The sequence below is a fragment of the Triturus cristatus genome, chromosome 10 (assembly GCF_964204655.1).
Source record: "Triturus cristatus chromosome 10, aTriCri1.1, whole genome shotgun sequence".
NCBI lineage: Eukaryota > Metazoa > Chordata > Amphibia > Caudata > Salamandridae > Triturus > Triturus cristatus.
In genome coordinates this window covers 437875020-437884933 of record NC_140593.1, presented here as the reverse complement: position 1 = coordinate 437884933, position 9914 = coordinate 437875020, and the positions used below count along the sequence as shown (strand labels likewise).

Here is a 9914-nt window from a genome sequence, read left to right as displayed (position 1 = left end):
GGGCTGTGGGGATGGCTCTCTTGTGTTGGGCTGTGTACCCCCCATCTTCTGCTTCTGCCTACGCATTGGGAAGTGCAGGTTACACAGTGGGGGAATTGCACATCTTTCACCTCGCTCCGCCTGTCCCGGTGGGCCCCAACCGGGAGTATGTTCAGGGACCTCAGGCCACATATATGGCGACAAGCCCGACAGTATATAACACGGTTCTGCCAGGTCTCAAAGCCCAAAACCTCTCTTATTGATTATTCCCCTGGGTTCGCACCTGTATTTAGCTCTGGCCCTTGGTGGTCGCTCCACCTTGACTCTAATCACTGTGGGATTCCCATGTTGTGGGCCAACCACAGTTATGAGGCTCAGTGGTAGGAGGGCACAGATCATCCGTCTCTCCTCAGTCCTCATAGTGTCCCCGGGGTTTTGCTCTCCCGTAAGAAGATCGGAGTCAACTTCACAGCCCCATTTGTGGTTATCCTCATGGGGGGATCGGATAACAAGGTAGGCCCCAACCCATTCAGGTAGGGAGGCTCAGAGGTCCCTCCACGTCTCTGTCCCTCAATCCTTTCGCTCCCAGGTGTATGGTCTAGCTGTCTCATCTGTCGCGATCAGGCCCTCTCCAATTAAGGTTGCAGGAGAGTTCAGCTGTAGCCTCCTGTTACTTGCTTCCCCTGCAGTGCCTCCCTCACCAGGCCCCGGCAGCGGCACGACCTCCCAAGTTGACCCATCCCTTTGGGTTCAGTCACCCCTCCAGAGACATTATCTTTGCCCCTGTCCCGCTGTCAGGACCACGGCTCTCTCCTTACCCTTGAGCAGGACTTCGGCCGCCAGGTGAATCTCCACCTTGGGCCTTCTCTCTCAGCCGTCAGGTCCGGTGTACGTGCCCGTCAGTTCCAGTAGGCTACGCCCCAAAGCGCCGGGCGCCTCTTTCGTCCACCACAGGGACATCTTCCAGGGTCTTGCATCCTCCGACAGCACCTTCAGGCCTTATATAGGCTCTCTGTCATGTCGTCTTCCGGGCCGCCTCGAACCGGCACCAGTCACCAGCCTCAGGCAACAGAGGGGTGCCGAGCAAGGGGGAGCGCCACTCCCAGTGTTCCCTCTTCAATCGCCACTCTGTCTGGGGTCGCCCTCACGAATCAGTAGCCAGCTTCCCGCGTTCACCAATGCCTGATCCTCCCCACACCGGGCCCTCGTCACGGTGGATCGGTACTGTGATCAAAAGTTGCTCTCTCTGCCACAGCACAGTTGCATCAGGAGTATATCACTTCCTGGGTGCAGCGATCCCAGTCTCTGAGCAGGAGATAAACCTGGAAAGGTGCTCGGCCAGGATGGAGCTCCAGGCTCCTGCGTTCGTCATGTTCGAGATCTTGGCCACGCCACCCTGTTGGTCCTTAATGCAGCAGTGAGGGAAAGGACTCCACCCTCGTGGTCCACCGGTGTAATCATCCTGGTATTTAAAAAGGGGGACAAGGACAATCCCCAGTGTTACCCCCGATATACCTGATTGATGGCAGTGTACAGGTCCTGGGGAGGGTGCTTTTAAATAGGCTGATGTTGTGGGCAAATTAAAATAACATATATTCTGCGGTACAATACAGCTCTAGGCCAGGCAGATCAATAACAAGTCAATGCCTGAATTTATATTTAATTATTAGTAAGTACACCGTTGCCTGGCCTGAGTCAATTCACCTGGTGTTTATGGACCTTACGTCTGCTTTTGACAGGGGGTTGACCAGGACACTGGATGTGTTTATAAAAACACAGAAAACTTGTGTTTTCATGAACACTGCTTAGTGAAATCATTAGCAGCAGAGGCCAGGGCACTTAGTGGTGCCTCACAGGAGGCAGGGCTATTCTCTGAAGTCCCTGATAAGGAGCGCCACTGGTTAGTTCCACTTAGCAGGTGGCAAAAATGATGAAGGTGTGAGTGTATGTGTAAGCATAAATATATTTTGAAGTAGTTTTATAGTTAAAAACAGTGCACAATAATAATTCATGTAAAGCAGTCGTAATTTTTAGATTTGTTTTAAAATATACATTTTTGATCAATTCATTTTATGTAACCTTATCATTGGGTTAAAAAGGTTAATGACAAACCAAAGTAAAATACCTATTAAATCTGAAAAGTGAGTGCAGGGCCAGAACATAATCTCCTGTGTCCATCCAAATCACATATCTTGGATGGCTGATTGTCCAGATAGTGTTGGCCTTCCATGTTGCAGTTCAGCTTTACAACAAAATCCATTGATTAATTTATAGTGATGATCTGTGGCAGGCTTTGTGAGGGATGCAAACTGCAGTGCAGCATGGGAGATTTGGTACTGGCTGTCTTCGATACAGCTCTGAAAAAGGGGCCTTGAGCTATCTACTATTAAAGCATATTGATGTTTCAGCCCGCATTACGAGTGGGATGTTAGAATCTAGTATGTGCAAGAACTCCTTTTACTGTACGTATCCAAATTATTATCAGTTTTGTGGCTCATACCTCATCCCCACAAATTTCCCTGGGGTACATTTTGGCAGGTCAAACTTGCTGAATTTAACCCCTTGAGTGCCCCGCCCTTTCCACGCCCTGTGCCGGGCGTTTCATTAGCGGGCGGGGCTCATGACGAGATAGTCTCGTCATGGGCACAGCGCAACCGCGGCCCATGACGAGGCCATCTCGTCATGGGCACTCAAGAGGTTAAGCACGAAAATCAGCATAATATCCACCAAAAACGTATAAAAGGGGACACTTTTCGCACCCAGAAAGGAACACGCATAATGAGGGCCTTAGATAAGATCCATATTCTACAGAAATACCTAAGTAGCTTTTCCCTTTAAACTGCAGCAGAGAATAACAAATGAAATTTTCAACTGCAACAGTGTATGGAGTTTTAATTTGAAAGAAGTTGTTTACTGTGGGACCTGTAACAAATATCCTTTATTCTTGTTTGATCTAAATAACTAAGGCCATAGTTCTATGTGTGAAGTCTGAATTCGCCAGCCTTCCTTCAAAATTTGGCAACATGTACTTTTCATTGTAGCATTTCTTTAGCCAGTTATCCAAAGCATCATGACTCTACTGAATTGCACTCTACAGAGATAGTTTCCCCCTAGCACTGGTATTGCAACCTAACAAGTTCATGAACTTTGTAGGAGAAACTTTACAACTCCTTTTTAAAAAAGGTGCAAATAAAAAGAAGGATAACATTGTGTGATGATACCCTTGACACAGTAAGAAATCTGCCTACATCTTAGTTTTAATCTATTTCAGTACAGTTCATGATTTAATCAACATCTTTCATCAGGAGTTAATGAATATGTTCAAATAGGTGATAGCATAGGGGTACTAAAAACCCTTGCTACGTCTGCGCAGTTATATTATGAACATGTGAAAGTACTGAGGAAAGCTCTAGATCGATTATTTTATTGTGGGGGTAGTCTAGAGGCGTAGCTTTGGCGGGCTGTTTGGGGTTTGACACGCCCGAATAAATAGATTGTTGATTTTATAGTTGAGTCTGGGGGCCCAGAGTTCTGTCTGCTATGTCTGTGGCAGGTTTCTGCCAATAATAAAAGAAAAAATAGGGACCTTCGATGTATGAGTAGAGACAGAGAGAGAGGGACAGACAGACAGATAATCATCTAGTTACTGAGTTTCAAAATGAGAATTCATAACTTGAAATCGATACCAGCTTCCCTGCTTGTTCAAATTGTATGATCCTAGACGGACATTTTATTTCACACAGACTCTTTTTAGTAAATATTGCATATGAGAGCACTTTTAAATACAAGAATTCAGGATGTGCACTGTACAACCACCTCTTATATTGTATTTAATAGACTGGAATGTTGCCTAATCAATAGTAAGAATCTAGGCCACATTTAAGGGTTTACATGGCTACTGACGTGCCTCCTGGTTCACTAATGACATTGTCAGTGGAGGTGTGCCATTAATGTTTCTAAGTTCAAGTTCAAATACTATCACTTTTAAAAATGTTTGTCGATACAGTGATATATTCTGATGTACTAAGGTGAGATGCTTCCGCATATTAAAGAAATGCACTTTTTGAATTTTGATGAGACTGTTGCAAATGTTTACATTATGTTTGTTGTGGAGTAGACATGCCAAACGTTTTCATGGGTTGGCTCATGCAAGGACTCTTAGAGCCAAGCCAGACCCATGGCGCGGCTCGCCCTATTAATTTATCTGCGAATCCTACTCTATTTGCAACTCTGGCTTAGTACACGAAGCTGTTAGATTTTTAGTAAATGATTTGTAGAAGGTGAGGATAGAAACATGGATCCCTGCTTACTGGCAACAACTCTACCATCAAAGCTTCTTGTACCAGACGAAGAAGAGTGTGTGCAGTGAAAATGCATTTAAGTGATCCCAGGGCAAGGACTGCAAGCCGTCGTATCGCATATGACCTCAGTCATGAGTTCCCAGGGAAACTACTGCGCCCAGGCGGGACGGGCACAGGGGTAGTATCAAGCTGGTGTTTGGAGGGTGACATTCCCAAAATGCATTCTTGGATTGGTAGTTGGATCTGGAGCCCTAAGTCGGGGCTGCTATTTCTACGTTGGTTTTAATTTCATTCTCATTTCACAAAAGGGTTTTAAGTTGTTCATTATTTGGAGCAGAAACTTAGATATATAGTCACTGGTTTACCAAACAAATGGTAAATCTGCACCCATAGAGCTTTTCTTTCAAGGGTGCAAAATTACTGCTTTTTCGAATTCACAGACTTTGTTAGTAGTAGCATTGGAAAGGTGCACAATTCTCGGATTTCTAGGCATACAACTGGCAATCAAACACCTAAAAGGTGATGGGAAGAAAGCTTGCAAAGAGTCTAACCGCTGACACAAACTCAGGGTAGCATTCTGAACCACTGTTTTTCACTATGCCACTCTGGACAGAGGCCCATCTAATGCAAACAATTTCTGGCCCAGTTCATCATGGAAACAGTCCATCTCAAACCTTGGCCATCTCACTCCTCCCTCCTCAACCCTGAAGCCCACTGCTTCTTTCACTTGGGAAATATGAGGTTTACATCCTCGAATCTCACTGACTAAGCTATGCCCCTGGGACAGCCCTTAATGTTGAGAGATACATCAACTTCCCACCTAAACATTACTGCCTGTTGTGCAATATTGAACGGACAGTTGGATGTTGTAGCCCATGCATGGGTGAGAGAGCAGTAATGTCCTCGTCCTGCCACCTTTGTTTCTCCCCACTAACTCCAAAACAAGACGTGCTGGCAGTCGAAAGAAATGCTCCTGCTCCCTGTTCCAGTGCAGGCAACAGAGGATATGAAGCAGTTGAGTGGTCTGGAGATGGAGAGGGCCCTTGGACTGTATAACATAACATGGGTATTTGTAAAGTGCACGACCACCCATAGGCATCTTACTGCTTAATAACAGATATTTATTGTTACCCTACTGTGCAAATTTTATCGATCTTAGATGGATGAAAGGCTGAGTGGACCTGCCTGGATTTGAACATGTGAACATGAGGTTGAACAGAGGCCCCTGCAGTGGATGCATTAGTCCACTGAGCCACCAGACTCGGTAAAATAAGAAGATCCTTTAGAGAAAGCTGCTTTTATTCCTGTCAAAGTGCTTGATATCCATGACTTCAATATCCCAATTGTAGGGCCAGATTTAGCTAAGTCAGCAGTTAAGTTCCCTGATGTCCCATATACATCATCCCTGATACAGAGAAGGTCTAGCAATGATAACAAGGAATAAGCTATCTATCTTTCTAAAATATGCCTCAAACGATTTAGAATTTGTTACATTTTACTTTGATTTTTCAGGGTTATATTATCTCACCCTTACCATACGTCTCATCCGCTTGAGAGGAGCCAAACGTTTTTGGAATTATACAATATCTTTCAATCCTGGACACTGCATGACACCCTCTTGGTCAGCGAGGAGTTCAGATTGTCAGTGATATTACATTGAAGCCAAATTGTTTAAAGGTCAACACAATGTGTATCTCACATTAGGTTGGGGTCATTTGCACAGCAACACATGGAAATGATGTCCCATCAGCAGCTCCCTCAGGAGGGCATCACTTTTAGGGCCAGCGTGCAAATTGTGGCTGAATTCAGCATTAACAGCATTTTATATTAGCGTTGAATCTTCCAATACAAGACCTCCACTCTTATGAAAAAATATGCACTAACATTTCTTTTGACGACTGAATCAGAGTTGAAAATGTACTTTACAAATGTATTGGAGCGGCTTGAAGATTACTTGCTCTGTTCAGAAGTTGTTAGTTATGAAAAATAGTATTGAAAATCTTGAAACCTTCTAAAGGTGGCAGTTCGACATTCAATATGGCAAGCTAGCAAAGAGCAAGAGTGCGCCCTCACGGAAAACTTAAAAAGCCATCTGAGAAAAAATTCAATCTGTCCTCCAACAGATCACCCACAGTTTCTTTCCTGCTGAGAATGCTCTGGGCCGGTTCTTACAATTCAGCTCAGATCAATAGACCTTTTTAGCAGCCTGAAAGGAAAAGGGGTTAACAACCGTTTGTATCACCAAATACAGTGTGATCACTAAGACAACACAATAAAAGTCTGAGTCAGTAACTTGAAGTTAAAAGAGGTATTACAAATTCAAAGCCAGGCTAATGTAAATCATTCTCAAGAACATACTAAAAAATACAGAATTATCAAAGGAAGACCAAAGCGCCTAATGATATTGGTCCTCAGTAGCAAAGAGCAGATCCGAATCTCAGCTGCTGCAATACAAAATATAAGGAAAAGAACTTGATGACTGGAGAAATTATTTTGATACTTCTCCCCATACATGGAAAAGAAATTCCGCATCTACCAAACCCTACACTAACCTAAGTATTGGGGAAACCCTATTGAATCAAGGAAGCAAAAAAGGCGTTAGCATCACAACCTCTGTAGAAGTTCTTTAGGTAAAGAATCATGTATAGCATGAAACCACTCTATCCGAAAAGTCAAGAGAGGTCTGTACCTCTCTAAGTCTGGAGGCAATCTGACAACCCCCAAGGTGGGCTCACTTATTATAATGCACAAGGAACATTCAAGAAAACAGGACTTCATACACATCTCAGTATCTTTCAGTTCCCAGGAAAGAACTTGGCTGTTCGAACACTACCCCCATAGACCAGCCTCCACTTCCAAAGCATACTTGAGCTCCATCCTTTGGCCAATAGTACCAACTGGCAGCAGTAACACTCCCTTTGTTCTTCATTAAAATTGTTCGACCTTGCCAATTCTTCTTCGCCTCACTATCTCAGAAATACAAGGTGCTTTTAACTAACTAATTAATGCCTTTGGTCTGCACCTGTAGAGGATAAAACATGCAGAAAAACAACTTTCATGTTAGTATTAAATGTCTCAACTGTAAGCTTACGGCCCATAATCATGCTAACTTAAACATTTTCTTTTGGATGTTTATTAGTTCTACAATGTACATATATTCCAATAATGAAGTCTTTAATATAAAAGAAACCCATCTTATACTGTACTCTAATATGGTGCACTACAACGGATACATGTATTATGGAATGAATACGACAACTGGTCACATTTTTAAAAGGTAAGCATTGAACACACGTATGATTCATTTTCACTAATCTATGGCGAATGCATTGCATTAAATGCATTTTAGCGCACCACCTTACAATCTAAACCAATAGAAGACATTTCTGAAAAAGAAAACGTTATTATGCACACCCATATGTATCAAAAACACACAATACATGCGCTTGCCATATGTTTAGTGCACATAAGCCAAATGTAAATATATATGTTGCCTTATCAAACATTGAAGGATGGAGTCAAAATTATGCGATTCAGCTGCTGGGAACTGCTTGTACATTTGCATTGGTCATCGCTACAGGCAAGGTTCTGGTGATTACAGAGAAATGGTAGGAATCTGGATCCCATCTTGCCTCTAATGCTGGTGAAGTCTGTCTTCGATCATTCACCACCACAATCAGCAAAGATACCAGCATGGTGGCTTACAAAAGATGGAATTCATATTAAATCTAAAATTGAAGTTTTATGATTCCAACTCAGTTTTTATACACTGCAACAATGAGCTGTGCTGTGTTTAGCAGTCCATCTAATTAATCGCAGGTCATGCTAAAGCGAAAAAACACTGCTCGGAGAATGGGCTGGATTTGCGCAACAATTGTATACTCTTGCTACGTGAAGAATGATATTTGTGTCTCTATTTGCTCTTCAATTGCAACAAAGTCATGGCCTATTTGTTTTGCTGTTTTGGTATTCGACACTGGATCTGGTAATGGATTTTTGTGAAAGATAACGCGTTGCTTTTTGAATAATGATTTTTAGCTCGTATGACAAATAGTATCTTTGCTTGCTTTAGAAGAAGCAAGAAATATTGTATATTAAGCTGTTTTTTCCCCCAATACGTATTTTCTTTGGTGACTTCTGTTGCTTCGTAAAACATAACTTTTGGCCTGCTAATACACGTTTGCGGGCTCGTAAATGACCCACCCCATAAGTCTGTTGATATTAAACGCAATATGGAACAGCCTTATAATGTTCAGAAAGTAGTATATTTTGTCATGGGTTTAGAGAATGTCACTGCCCATGTGATCTCAAAGATGACTTGAAATGTTTCCAATGTGTCATGTTAGAGCCATTGCTTTATGACATCTGACATTCATTGTAAAAAAACAAAAAATGAAGAAACCCATCCGAAATAAATGGAAGGTCTAAAAAAGAACTGTGATGGAATCTGAAATTATCTGATGTCCGTGCACGTTCCTTTAGGCAACATATTAAAATTTTCGACCTCTGCAGTTAAGACACATCACAAGGGGGGCAGAGGTAAGTCACGGAGAAGATGATTCTCTTTGTTGCAGCTCCAATGGTGGTCTCTGCCCTGAACCGCCTTCAGACATCACAATACACCCCTTCCAACTCCTCCAAATACACCCTGTCTCTAGGCACATGCAGCTGTAGAAATTCCTTGCCCCGCCAATGCACCAAAGGATCCCAGGTGTGGCCTGCTCCTGAGAGCTGAGGCTCTCCTTACACCGATGGCCTGCAGCGAGTGTGGTCTGCCCGGGAGGGGCTGGTGCTGCTGCACACAGTAAGCCACCTCATAGGTCCCTCTCTGTATGGACACACTGCTGGTTCTGACTAGCACGACTGAAGTGCCACACCTCCCCAAGCTTTGAGGCCCAAAAGGCGGCGGCACAGGGCTCATTCCCAGCCAGAGAGGTACTGACATTGCTACCGGCCCTCATTTTCAACCGGTGACCCTCTCTTGGTGCTGTGCTGACCCTATGCTGACCACTCCCTGATGCCTATGGACTGCCTACAGCTCCCAACCAATTCCCTCATTGCACTGTATCTTCTCATTACCACAGGCTTTAGGCTGAAACCCTATATCTGAGAGAACTTCACTGGCTACTTATCAAAAAAAGAGTTACCTTCAAGCTCCTCACACATGCCTATAAGGCCCTCCACAAACCCAGAACTGCATACCCCAGCCACAGCCTTTCCTTCTACACTCCCACCAGACATCTTCGCTCCGCCCAACTGACCATGGCCACCATCCCATGGATCCGCAAGACCACGGCTGGAGGAAGAGCCTTCTCCTACCTTGCTGCGAAGACCTGGAACTCCTTGCCTCTGCACCTCAGGCAAGCACCATGGCTACCATGATTCGGGAAGGACCTCAAGACCTGGCTCTTTGACTGAATCACAGATCCACCCCCCCCCCCCCCACTCAGTGCCTGGACACCCTTATAGTTGTAAGAATCCTGATTGATTGATACTGGGAGGTGCTGTTACTGCATTTCAGTGCATATATAGGTAAGCAGCCTCCCCGATGCTTGTTTCTGTTCTACCTCACCACAAACCGTGCCTACCAAGCTCCTCTTATGGCACCCACATAGGGCTGAAGGGGAGATGCTT

At 44.1% G+C, this 9914-nt stretch overlaps 1 pseudogene; it reads left to right on the top strand.

Annotated features, from left to right (window-relative positions):
• The first annotated feature begins 6018 nt into the window (after positions 1-6018).
• LOC146789583 (mitotic spindle assembly checkpoint protein MAD2A-like) lies at positions 6019-8006 on the top strand (annotated as a pseudogene).
• The last annotated feature ends 1908 nt before the right edge of the window (positions 8007-9914 follow it).